Source organism: Lucilia sericata, unplaced genomic scaffold (genome assembly GCF_015586225.1).
Source record: "Lucilia sericata isolate MDLA Ls3-8-SP2 unplaced genomic scaffold, ASM1558622v1 Contig000208F_arrow, whole genome shotgun sequence".
NCBI lineage: Eukaryota > Metazoa > Arthropoda > Insecta > Diptera > Calliphoridae > Lucilia > Lucilia sericata.
In genome coordinates, this window is record NW_023994236.1 from 241,610 (window position 1) to 254,738 (window position 13,129).

General features: G+C 32.6%; 1 protein-coding gene across 4 annotated transcripts in view; it reads right to left on the reverse strand.

Moving 5' to 3' along the window:
* The window catches only part of LOC119602112 (FERM domain-containing protein 5), a 243,658-nt gene that overhangs the window by 145,701 nt on the left and 84,828 nt on the right, over positions 1 to 13,129 (reverse strand). The window contains exon 1 of one of the 4 annotated variants that reach the window (XM_037953459.1): positions 6,192 to 6,395. The exons of 2 other annotated variants lie outside the window; for them this stretch is intronic. The gene's annotated coding sequence lies outside the window, so the exon portion shown is untranslated. Of the gene's footprint in view, positions 1 to 6,191; positions 6,396 to 13,129 lie in introns of those variants that run through there. One more of the 4 variants, XM_037953457.1, reaches the window with a different exon arrangement.

Sequence of the window (13,129 nt, forward strand, 5' to 3'; positions counted from 1 at the left end):
TTATAGAACGATCGTAAAAAATTCTTTAAGCTAAATTTCGGTACATAAAAGCTATATTTCAGTCAAATTTTTGTATCTATATCGTAATTTAGTAATAAGTAATGTTGTTTATGTGATTTTCTTAAGGGAACCTTGTATGGGATCGACCGCACCCATGTTATGAACCGATAGTGAAAAAATCTTGAAATAGAATTTTTGTATACAAAAACTAATATTTCAGCCAAATTTTGTATCAATAGCTTTATTTGGTAATGAGTAATGTGCGTTTAAGAGATTTTCGTAAAAGGACCTTGTATGTGAGCTATGACCAATTATGTATATAAAGACAAAATTTCAAAATTTTGTATCTATATCATTATTTGGTAATGTATATTGTACATTTAAGTGATTTTCTGGAGTGGACCTAGTATGAGAGCTATGACCAAATATGGACCGATCGTAATACAATTTTATAGTTAAATTTATGTATATAAGAGCAATATTTTTACTAAATGTATGGATATCAATATATGGTAATGAGTTATGCGCGTTTAATTGATTTTCGGGAGGGAACCTTGTATGGGAGCTATGACCAAGGATGGACCGATCGTGAAAAAATTTTGAAATAACATTTATGTGTACAAAAATAGTATTTATGCCAAATATTTTATGGGTACCACTATTTCGTAATGAGTTATGTGCCTTTAAGTGATTTTCTGAAAGGGACCTTGTATGGGAGCTATGATCAATTATGGACCGATAGGAAAACAATTTCACAGTAATAGTTCTGTACATATAAGCAATACTTGTAACAAATTATATATGGATATCTTAATTTAGTAATGAGTTATGCTCGTTTAAGTGATTTTCGGGAGGGGACCTTGTATGGGAGCTATGATCAATTATGGACCGATCGGAAAAAAATTTCACAGTAATATTTCTGCGCATATGGGTAATACTTGTACCAAATTTTTAAGTGATTTTCGGGAGGGGACCTTGTATGGGAGCTATGACCAATTATGGACCGATCGGAAAAAAATTTCACAGCAATATTTTTGTGCATACGAGCAATACTTGTACCAAATTCCATACGGATATCTTAATTCTGTAATGAGTTATGCGCGTTTAAGTGATTTTCGGGAGAGGACCTTGTATGGGAGCTATGACCAATTATGGACCGATCGGAAAAATCTTTCACAATAATATTTCTATACATATGGGCAATACTTGCACCAAATTTTATATCGATATCTTAAGTTAGTAATGACTTATGCGCGTTTAAGTGATTTTCGGGAGGGGACCTTGTATGGGAGCTATGACCAATTATAGACCGATCGGAAAAAAATTTCACAGTAATATTTTCGTACATACGAGCAATACTTGTACCAAATTTCATATGGATATCTTAATTCTGTAATGAGTTATGTGCGTTTAAGTGATTTTCGGGAGGGGACCTTGTATGGGAGCTATGTCCAATTATGGACCTATCGGAAAAAACTTTCACAATAATATTTCTATACATATGAGCAATACTTATACCAAATTTTATATCGATATCTTAATTTAGTAATGAGTTATGCGCCTTTAAGTGATTTTCGGGAGGGGACCTTGTATGGGAGCTATGACCAATTATGGACCGATCGGAAAAAAATTTCACAGTAATATTTTCGTGCATTCGAGCAATACTTGTACCAAATTTCATATGGATATCTTAATTTAGTAATGAGTTATGCGTGTTTAAGTGATTTTCGGGAGGGGACCTTGTATGGGAGCTATGTCCAATTATGGACCTATCCAGAAAATTTTTTCTCTGTATGAATTCTATTAACATAAGATTTTAATTTGTAAAATTTTGTGAAGATATCGACATTGTGACGGAAGTTATTAACAAAAAACAATTTTCAGTAGGGATCAAGCTCTTCTGTAGAAACGAATTTGTGGTGATTTTCATGGAATTATCTTGCATAGTTTTCGAGATAATTACATCAGAATGTGTAAAAAATGGTTATGTTTTTTTTGGAGGTTGTTTTGAATTTTGATTCATAACCTTTCCCGGCGTGAACCGAGTTTGCTCATTTTCTATACCAAACAACTTAGGAAAATGAAGAACATTTTGGGTGAATTTGGTTAAATTCTATTGCTTCGTTTTATCGTGAGCGTGTTTTACACAGACAGACGGACATAGCTAAATCGACTCAGAATTTGATAAGGACCCAGAAAATATATACTTTGTTGGGTCTCAGATGAATATTTCTTGGTGTTACACACGGAATGACAAAGTTATATATACCCCCTATCACCACTGATGGTGGTGGAGGGTATAAAAATCATTAAGAGAATCGATAACTGCTGTAACTGATTAAGTACACGTTGGCGTAGACTTTTTGAAACCACAATTCTATGTTGATAGAGAAGACAATCATTAATAACACATAATCCATCCAAAAAAAAATAGCATCTCTTCTTCAGACTTTGCGTGCGACCAAGAACTTTTGATGTATTTTATTACGTTTTGTATTGTTTCATCTTTTTGAGTGGCTGAGCGTACCCTATTGTATGTTATGGGTAAAACATTGATGTTATTTTGAACCTAATTTTTCACTTCTGCTTCCAGTGTTGCACAAGCAATTATTTCGTCTTCTTCGAGTTTTTGTTTATTGTTTACCAGTCGCGACAAAACAATTACACATCCAAATTGTTGTGTGTGGACTTAACTTAAATCAAAATCATATGTCATTAAAGTTAAAGCCCAGCGCTGTAACCGGCTAGCTGTGTGTGTTACTATACCTTTCTTACTGCCAAAAATAGCCAATACAGGCTTTGATCGGTTTTCAGCTTAAAACGACGGCCATACAGCATTTTGTGTAATTTTTTTACTGCAAATACGAGTGCCAAACCTTCTTTTTCAATTTGTGAATAGTTGCGCTCTGCCGGCGTCAATGACCTAGCAACGTGGTATACAGCTTTCACAGTACCATCAGGAAATCCGTTGCAAATGTAAGCTCCAATGCCCACATTGAATGCATCTGCAGCCACCTTAATTGGAAGACTTGGATTTGCAGTGTGTAAGGTCAGAAGACAAAATCTTCTTAAACTATTGAAAAGCTTCATCACAAGGCTTAGTCCATTTCCATTCAGAATCACGTTTTAAAAGAACGTCTAATGGTGCTCTTAACTGTCGATTTTTGCGAAAATTACCCAAAAATTACCGCAGCTCCGTGTGTATTGATGGTGAGCATCTCTTTTGTAGAATCGTCTACTGCAATTTGCATGTATGCAAATATGTATGGTTAAATCTATCCTTATGAAGATTTTGCAGTTGTTGAAGTCAACAAAAATATCACAAGGCAATGGAAGTGAAAGAGGTGTGTATTTCCATGCATTCGTTTAATCCGGTAGAATAATCACCGCATAATTGAACTTTCCCGTTAGCCCTTTTAACAATAACAATAGCCCATCTGAAGTAATTTGCAGGTGTAATGATATTGGCCTGTTCCAGTCGTTGAAGTTCATCTACTTTTGGACTGCTGCATAAGCCACCGGTCGTTTTGGTTAAAATACTGGTTTGACATCGAACTTCATTTTTAAATTTACTTTGATAGTAGAACAATGTCCGGGGTGCATGGCGAAAACTTTCGGAAATTTATTTTTGATTACCTGAACATCCGAGAAACACTGATGTTGTTGCAAATTGATTCGATTGGATAAGTCCAAATACCAAGTTGGTCCATTACATCTGCACCCATATTTAAATGGTTGAAGCTTGTCACGAAAAGTGTTGCTATTATTACCTTTTCTTTACACATTTACACCTCTGCTTTACGCTGTCCAATTAGCTTGAGAACATTACCTGATGCGTCTTTTGGTATTTGAGATAGTTGTGTGAGGTAAGGTTTGTTATTTTCGACCACATAGTTTTTGATATTATTGTGATGTCTGCGCCAGTATCAAACTGTAAACGTTGTTTTACGCCGTTAATTTTAACATTGATGTGTTTTCTACACAGAGACGCTGTTTACGGCATGTAAATTCGCTTTAAATTCTGAATTATTTTTTAATAATTCTTGTTGTTTTGTTGTGTGCGTTGTGAAGAGAAACTTGAACAATATCCTTCTTTGTGGCCGACTACTCCGCATTGTCACACACGTGCTTAGTGTATGTGCAATTTTTAACGAAGTATATCGCGCCACACTGCCAACAAGTCCTTTTATTACCCTATGTACTTCGGTAACCATTTTGTCAATTGTATATGCTCCCTCTGTGTTTCCCTCCAAAAGGTTCAAAAGGAGCGCTCTGATGACGGTGTCTTCTCACTTTGCAAGCCACGAAGAAACATTAGTCACTTCCTTTAGTTTGCCAAACTCAAAATTATCACAATTACGATTTACCATAGCACCATACATATGTAACAAAGTCGATACCACCACTTCTAGTATAGTGAAGGGACTCTTCCAGTTTTCAGTGTAGAAACTGTCTCTCTGAAATCCAGATCACGAGGCACTTAAGGCAAAATGTAGTCGGCATACTTGTCAAAAACATCAGGTTCTAATTTTCGCAAAACTAACCTCACTTTTTCGGCATCATCTAATTTGTCGGCATCTTCACCGAAAAGATGTTCATAACGAGAGTATCAAGCCTCAAAAGTTTGGTTAGAACCAGCATCCGATGTGGCTGAAACACTTCTAGACATTGCTACTAAATGTTCCATTAGCCATTGCTGTTGCTCCATTTCTTGTTGCTGTGCAAGAATTTGCTTTAGGGTTTCATCCATTTCTTATTATTATTTTTTTTTAGTCAAAGAAAATAAAATAAAAAACTATTCACAATCGACAGTATTTGTAGAGCATGTTTTCCTTTTTTTTAATAAAAAAAACAAGTAAGAAAGTATAGTCGGGCTTGACCGACCCTATGATACCCTACACTAGTTATGAATATTAAATGTGATTTATTTTTCCTAACAAAACATTTATCTACAATATTACCTTGTTCCGATACATTTAAGCAATTTATGGATGAGAAACTAATTTTCTGAAAGAGGCTTTACATGGGGGCTAGGGGCAAATATGGACCAAGCCCGATAAAATTTTGTGAATATATTTATATAATATTTATTTGTGCCTAGCGATATTTGTGTTTATAAGTTAATTTTGGACATTCAAGTAATTTTCTGAAGGGGACTTTGCTAGGGTCATATGAGGCCCGATCTTTATGAAATTTGGCAAGGTCATCAAGGCTTGTATAAAACTTAGTTGTGCCGCTTTTTATCGTTATACAGGTATATTTAACATAATTATGAGCTCAGAAGCCACTTTAAGTACGAACCCAATATACCCTCCCCACTAAGGTGGTGTAGAGTATAACAATCCTTCGTCGGCACTGTTATGTTCGTTTGTATTAAACATAAAAATACTTGTTTTAATATATACAGTGACTGTCATTAATATTCGGTTTTTTATTTTGATATATTAAATAAATAGTGTTATATTCGGCTATGCCGAATCTTCTATACCCACCATCAAATTTTGTGACGTAAAATTAAAGTAAATTTTGGAAGGTCTTCTTATTTATTTGATATATACTGAATTTTACTATCAGAAATTAATATAGACATCAGAGTGATTTTCGGAATAGTTCCATTAGAGATATTTGTGTTTATAAGTTAATTTTGGTTTGTATGAAAAATATTTCTGTGAAATTTCTTCGCTGTACTCGTATTTTAAGACAGTAATGAGCGTTAAAGTCTTTTTTTAGACGACTTTATATGGAGGGGGAAATGGTGTAGGGTCAGTAATGGACCAATCTTCATAAAATTTACCAGAGAGATTTTGTCCTGTAACAGACTTATTTATGTATGTCGAATTTCATCGCTATATTCGTATTTTTAAGCCATTAATGAGGGTTAAAGTAATTTTCTGAAGGATAACTTATGTGGAGTTTAGGGTCAATTATAAACCGATCATCAAAAAATTTGGTAGAGATTTTGGATTGTATGAAACATATTTGCGTCAAATTTTAACTCTGTATCCTTTTCGGACTAGGGTCAATTATGTACCGATCCTTATAAAATTTGACAAAGATATTTAGGTTCCTATAAAATATATTCATTTCGAATTTTACCGCTATATATGCGGAGATAGTCATAGTAAATCTCCGGTCATAATAGACGTGTTTTTACTAAGCTCCAGAAATTTGTGACAAAATAAAATACTTACAACGTGTTATTTACCTCCAAAAGTATACCAAATTGAAGCAATTCCCATATTGTTTGTGTGTAAAAATAAGCTAGTGCATTGGTTCACAATAATAAAAGTAATCGTGATATACAATTTTTAAATTTACTTTATTTAATTGGAAAGTGAATTAATAGTCAAATAAAAAAACAAAAATCACTCAATCTCTTCACGAACAATAATTGTAAACAATAGTACAAGCAGCTGTTTCTCTCCCACAAATACTGGTGTTAACGTGTGTTGCCATATTGTGCAATAAGTGTCATATTTATGATCGACGGCATTGCCATACTTAAGTCTTACTTATCTTCTATAAACTGCATTGCCTTCCCTATTAAAACAGCCTAAAATCATGTCTTGGCCAGCACAGAACTTAAAAAACCCTAGTTCTGATGCATCCCAACAAGCAAAACGTAAACTAGTTGAAACGTCACCGGACACTAAACCTGAGTCAAAGGACGATTTGGTTGGAAACGTGGCCCTAAAGGACTTAATGAAAATGATGAAAAGTTCAATGGAAGATATTATGGAAGAGAAATTAAAAAATATATATACAAAAGATGATATTGAAGAAATTAAACTACAACTAGATGATGTAAAGGCAAAGTATGAGTTAATTCAGAACGAAAATGTAGTCCTACGTAATGAAATAGAAGAGATGAGGAAAACATGCGGAAAGATAATCAGCAACTACAACGTTTCATGAATCAAGTTAAAAGAAGGAATGTAATTTTCAGAGGTATTGTACAAGAAACAACACCAAAGTCATCAATTGAAAAAGTTTGGAAAGACATTTTGAAATTACCGGAAGTCGAAGTTAACTCAGTACGTGTTTTGTTTAGTGCCGATAAAAAACTGAGTGTCATAGCTGAGATGAAGAATGAGACTATGGCCAATGAAATATTTAAACATGTAAGAAACTTAGCAGGCACCAAGATAAAGGTGGAAAAGGATCTGAATGAAAGCAAGCAACAAGATAGAAAAGTCATGATGCAGCTTAAATTGGACATTTTAAAAGTTGATCGCACACATAAAGTATTCGTTAAAAATTATGCAATAAAAGTGGGGGTAAACTGGATGATGTGGAATCTTAAGAAAGAATTGGTATGTGGTCAAAGCAGTGGATATGATGTATTATCTAATCTGTATTATCAAAATATTAAGAAATTAAACCTAAACTATGATAAATTATTAGAAAAAATTAATAAAGAAAAAAACTAAAAAACAGCAATATATGTAATAGTACAGTTTTCGAAGATACTAGAAGCCTTAAAATATTAGCGTATAACATAAATGGACTAGAGATAAATTACTTTATATAGATTTATTTAATTACATTAAATCCTTTGATATTTTTGCCTTACTTGAAACACATGTTATTCAAGAAAAAAGTGTACATCTCAATAAATATTTCGGTGGATATGATCTGTTCCGGGTTCATGCAATAAGAGAAAGTAATTATGGAAGAGCAAGTGAGGGAATTCTGATAGGGGTTAAGAAAGATCTGACTAAATTTGGTATCAACTATTCATTCCTCAATATGCAACAATTTGTGCTTATTAATGTCAAAATCAGGGGAATCGTATTAAAGATTTTACCAATCTACTTAAGAGTGCCATCTGGAATGAAGAGTTCGAAAAATTGGATATCTTCCTCAAGGAAAACAACATAACCAATTTAATAATAATTGGTGACTTAAATGTAAGAATTGGGTTGTTACAAAACAATATTGAGAATTTTAATACAATTAACTGCTCGTTGAATACTGAAAGAAAGTCGAAAGATAAAACCGTTGACAGTAGAGGCCGTAAATTTATAAACTTTTGCTATGATTATAGAATGATTGTAACTAATGGAACGATGAATGATGATATAAATGGAGACTTTACTTTCATTAGTACGGTTGGTTCATCTGTGAACGACATATGTGCAGTATCTCCGGATATTATTAATCAAATTAAAAATTTTAAAGTGGACAGTAAAATCTGGTCTGACCATCTTCCAATAGTTTTATCCCTTAAAATAAAGGTGGATCGTGAATGTAGTAACAATACTAATCTTCTTCCTAAACTAAGATGGAAAAACGGTTAGGTGCTGCAATATCAAACAAATATTCGACAGGAATTATTAATGGCAAAGCAAGAAAAATCATCTCTAGGATTCAATGATATAACTCAAGTGGTTAAGAAAGCATATCGGACGGTGTTTAAAGATGGTCTAAATTTTGTAGAGAACAAAATGGTTTAATGTTAAATGTTATATTGCTAAAAAATAATCCTTTAAATATCTAGGAAATATAAAAATTCGGAAAGTAGTGAAGATAAAGAGAAATATCTATGGGCAAATAGAAGATATAAACATATATGCAAATGAGAAAAGCTAAAGTTCTTACATAAGTTGGATGAAAAATTAGACAAAGTGTCAGATAGTAGAGATTGGTGGAAAATAGTTAAGGAAATTGGAAATATCAATACCCCATAGTCTATATTGGCTCCTGCAGAAAGCCTCAAATCATACTTTGAACACATACTTATTCCCTCACAAAATCCTGTCAATATTCAATATGCCCACTTATATCGAACAGATTATATTTTAGATAATATTACAACGGCTGCTGAGATAAAGCAGGTATTGTTTAAAGCCAAAAATAATAAAGCACCAGGTGATGACCGCGTTCCATATGAGTTCTTTAAAAATGCCCCTGATGAATTAATAGATGAAATAACATCAATATGTAACGTCATGTATGACAGTGGTAAAATAGATGACGCTTTTGTTCTAAGTAACTACCGTGTAATCTCGTTTATGAATTGTTTACCGAAGATTATGGTGGGCTTACTAACAAACAGAATAGCGGAATTCACAGAACGCCACAAACTTTTAAATGAATATCAGGCTGGCTTTCGCAAAGGCTACTCAACCGCTGACAACATCTACAACCTCTCGGCTCTAGTTCACTTAAATTTTGAAAGAAATAAGAAAACGTATGCTTTTATCGTAGACTTTAAAGCCGCTTTTGACAGAATATCCCGTAAAGCCTTGATATACAAGCTGCACGCAATAGGTATCTCAACAAAGGCAGTACAATTCATAGAAAATATGTATAGAGATACAAAATCTGCGGTATGGACAGGAAGAGAATTATCGGAAACTTTCACAACAGACACTGGAGTGAAACAAGGATGCCTGATGTCTCCCAATTTTTTTTTGCACTCTACTTAAACGATTTATATGATCACTTAGGAGGTGGTATAAATATTGAGAATATGAATATCCGACTACTCTTATATGCAGATGATATAGTTATACTGGCGGATGAAATTCAAATCTTACAGAATATGATTTACAAACTAGAAGAGTACTGTAAACTATGGGATGTGGAAGTAAATCTAAATAAATCCAATATAATGGTCTTCAGAAAAGGAGGAAGATTATCACGAAGTGAAAAATGGTTCTTTAATCGAGAAGAGATAAATATAGTTCCAGAGTTCTCTTATCTTGGTGTCACATTAACTCCAACGATGACATTTAAAAAACATGTTGAGAACAGAAATATAATGGCGAAGAATTCGATAAATATAACATGGAATAACTTTTTCAAAAAAGATAGCATAACCTTAAAATCAAAATGGAAAATGTTTTGGCAATATGTAGAGCTGTACAGAGCTATGCTGCTCAGGTGTTTTGATGATGTTGATAAACTGCAACTGTTTTTTATTAAGAAGATTTTGAAACTCCCCAACTTCACACCTACGTATACGTTGATGCTTGAAACTGGAATGGAAAGCGGACACCTCTGCACTTTAGACCTTCACCTACGACATGTTACGAAAGCCATGTTTGATTATCCTGAAGATAGGCTCCCATACCAGCTCACCGAAATCTTAACAGAAAATCAACTGTTTTGGTTCAAAGGTATAAACAGAATAAGCGCTACCTTTGGTATAACTTGGACGCAACAAAACTTAAATAAGATAAAATGGTGTGAAAATAGGCTAAACCTTCTAGATAATCTAAAAAGTAAATGTAAAGAAATGGCATTGTCACAAGCAAATCAAACAAGCCGAATTTATAGAAAGCTAAACCATTACGTTGGAAGCGGATATATTGTTGATGAAATAAAAACAGATGACATAACATGGATATTCAAGGCAAGAAGTGATTTGATTAAACTAATTGGAAACAATTATAATATCAACGTCTTTAACTATTGTTCACTATGTAATTTAAAGGAAAAAGAGGATATTGAACATTTCATAGGTCGTTGTTATGCACTTAGAGAATTTAGGGCTTCATACTTCGGTAAAACTGTACTAAGCGATGTAGAAATTGTTGAGACTTTAGATGGTAAAATACTTAATTGGAAATTATTGGCACAATATATAAAATAATGTGTAAAATATAGAGACTTTTTAGTTGGAGAATTTAATGTATAAAACAAATCTGTTATTGTTACATTTAATTGAACAGTATAATGACTGACGACAATAGTCATAGTCAATTCCATTCTGTATTCTTTATAAAAACTTAATATTGTTAATATGTATATTCATATATTGCTAAAATTTTAATTGAAAATAAAGAATAATACTACTACTACTACTACTATATGCTTTTTTATTCACTTATGAGCTTTAAAGTAATTTTCTGAAGGGGACCTTATATTGCGGGTAGGTTCAATTATGGGCCGATCCTTATAAAATTTTACAAAAAGATTTGGGTTCCTATAAAACATGTTTATGCCGAATTTCACCGCTATATATGCTTCCTTTAGCCGGTTATGAGCGTTAAAGTCATTTTCTTAAGGGAACCTTATATGGCTAAAGGCCCATTTCACTACCAAACAACCTGCATTAACTAAAAACATCTGTGCAAAATTTCAGCTCTCTAGCTCTTCTCGTTTGGACTCTATCGTGTTTTTAACAGACAGCGGACGGACATGGCTAGATCGTCTTAGAATCTAATAAGGACCCAGAATATATATACTTTTATGGGTCTTAGACGAATATTTTGATGGTGGGTATAAAAATTTAAGCAGGAATTTTAAGAAAAATATGTATATATTTTTTTTTTTGCAATTAAATGAATATGAAAAAAAGTTCCAAATATATTATTCTTGAGATAAAAATTAATGATAAAAACAAATAAAACAGCAAAATGTTAAAACTTACCAAAAATTAAAGCTTCATTAATATTCGTTTTTTTCTATCTTGTTACATAATTTCTTAAAATTTGCTTTTAAAAATAAAACTATTAACTGCACGCAGAGAAAAAAATGGTTCGGCGTGGTTAGGACAACTAGTCTATGTTTTTTGTAACAATATTTTGTTGTCATAACCAAACAATTGTTATTTTTATTGAATTTCATCAATATTTTAGTTACTGTAAACATTTATATATTTATGACAATTATAAATTTGAGAATGATTCTCTGAAAAATAATAATTTCTACAACAAATAAATAAAGATAACTATGTAAACATATTATATTATTTGGAACCATTTAAACTTTCACACAACCAGATCGAATTATATAAAGCTTGAAACAATAATATGATTACTTGAAACCATTATGTGATTATATGAAACCATAATATGGTAACTTGATGCTATAGTTACTATGATGCTACAACATTACATTATGATTAATAAAACTATATTATGATGAATTATTCGGACTATATTAATCATAATATGATATTTTTGATACTAAGTATGATCATAATATGTTTTAACTTTAACCATAATTCTAACCATATGGTTACCACAAGCATATTTTTTCTCTGGCTACAACTTCAGATAGACGATTTGGCATATAAGAGATAATATTTTTATATAATCTACCCTGATTTTATCCCATTCTTCTTGCAGTCTTTGTTTGGGTTCATTTTTAAAAGAAATTGGACTTGTACAACTTCGCAAATCTAAATGCTTCCATAAATTTTTTATGGAATTCATGTTGGGAAATTGGGCTAGCATTTCAATCACTTTTGGACAATTATAAAGCAACCATTCAAGGACAAGATGCCTTTGATGTTTAGGGTCGTTAACTTGGTAAATTTATTGCTTTAAATTATTCCTCAAAATAGTTAAATACAAATCTTTGTTCATGTTAATGTCGATAAAAGCTAGGTTTGCGACTCCATTTGATAATATTGAGCCCCAAACCATCACATGTCCTCCTCTATGTTTTACTATTTTGGTTTCCGCCACACCATTGTTCTTCCGACACTTCAAATATATTAGATACGCTCTTATCAAGAAATATAACGTCGTCCCACCAAATTAAATCTTTTTTGAGGCGTTCATTCACAAATTTTAGTCGGTACGTTCCATCCTTATTATTTTCTATCGGCTTCTTACTATACTCTCGGTAATTATATCCTTGACTTGAAATCTTTCGACGAATTGTTGTTTCGGAAACAGTTTTATTAATTACTCTTTCACTTCAGAAACAATTTTAGGTGCATTTAACGCTATCTCGTTTTTCTTCAAATTAATGCGGCCTTCATATTTATATCTTTGTACAATATCACCGACAGTATTTGGCTTCATATTTAATATTTCACCAATATTTTTATATGATTTTTTCATTTTCATAATGCAAAAATACAAATAAATTTATTTCTAGAGATGTTTTTTTCCTTACGACCGATTGTTTTTATACCATTCACCTTCGTGTGAAGGGTATATATAAGTTTGTTATTCCGTTTGTAATTTCTATAATATAATTTTCCGACCCCATAAAGTATATATATTCTGGATCCTTATAGGTAGCGGAGTTGATTAAGCTATGTCCGTCTGTCTGTCCGTCTGTCTGTCTGTCTGTCTGTCTGTCCGTCTGCGTGTTTGTTGAAATCAGTTTTTAGAGGACCCCATATATCGGCGAGATCCAAATCATCAATAATTCTGTTAGACAT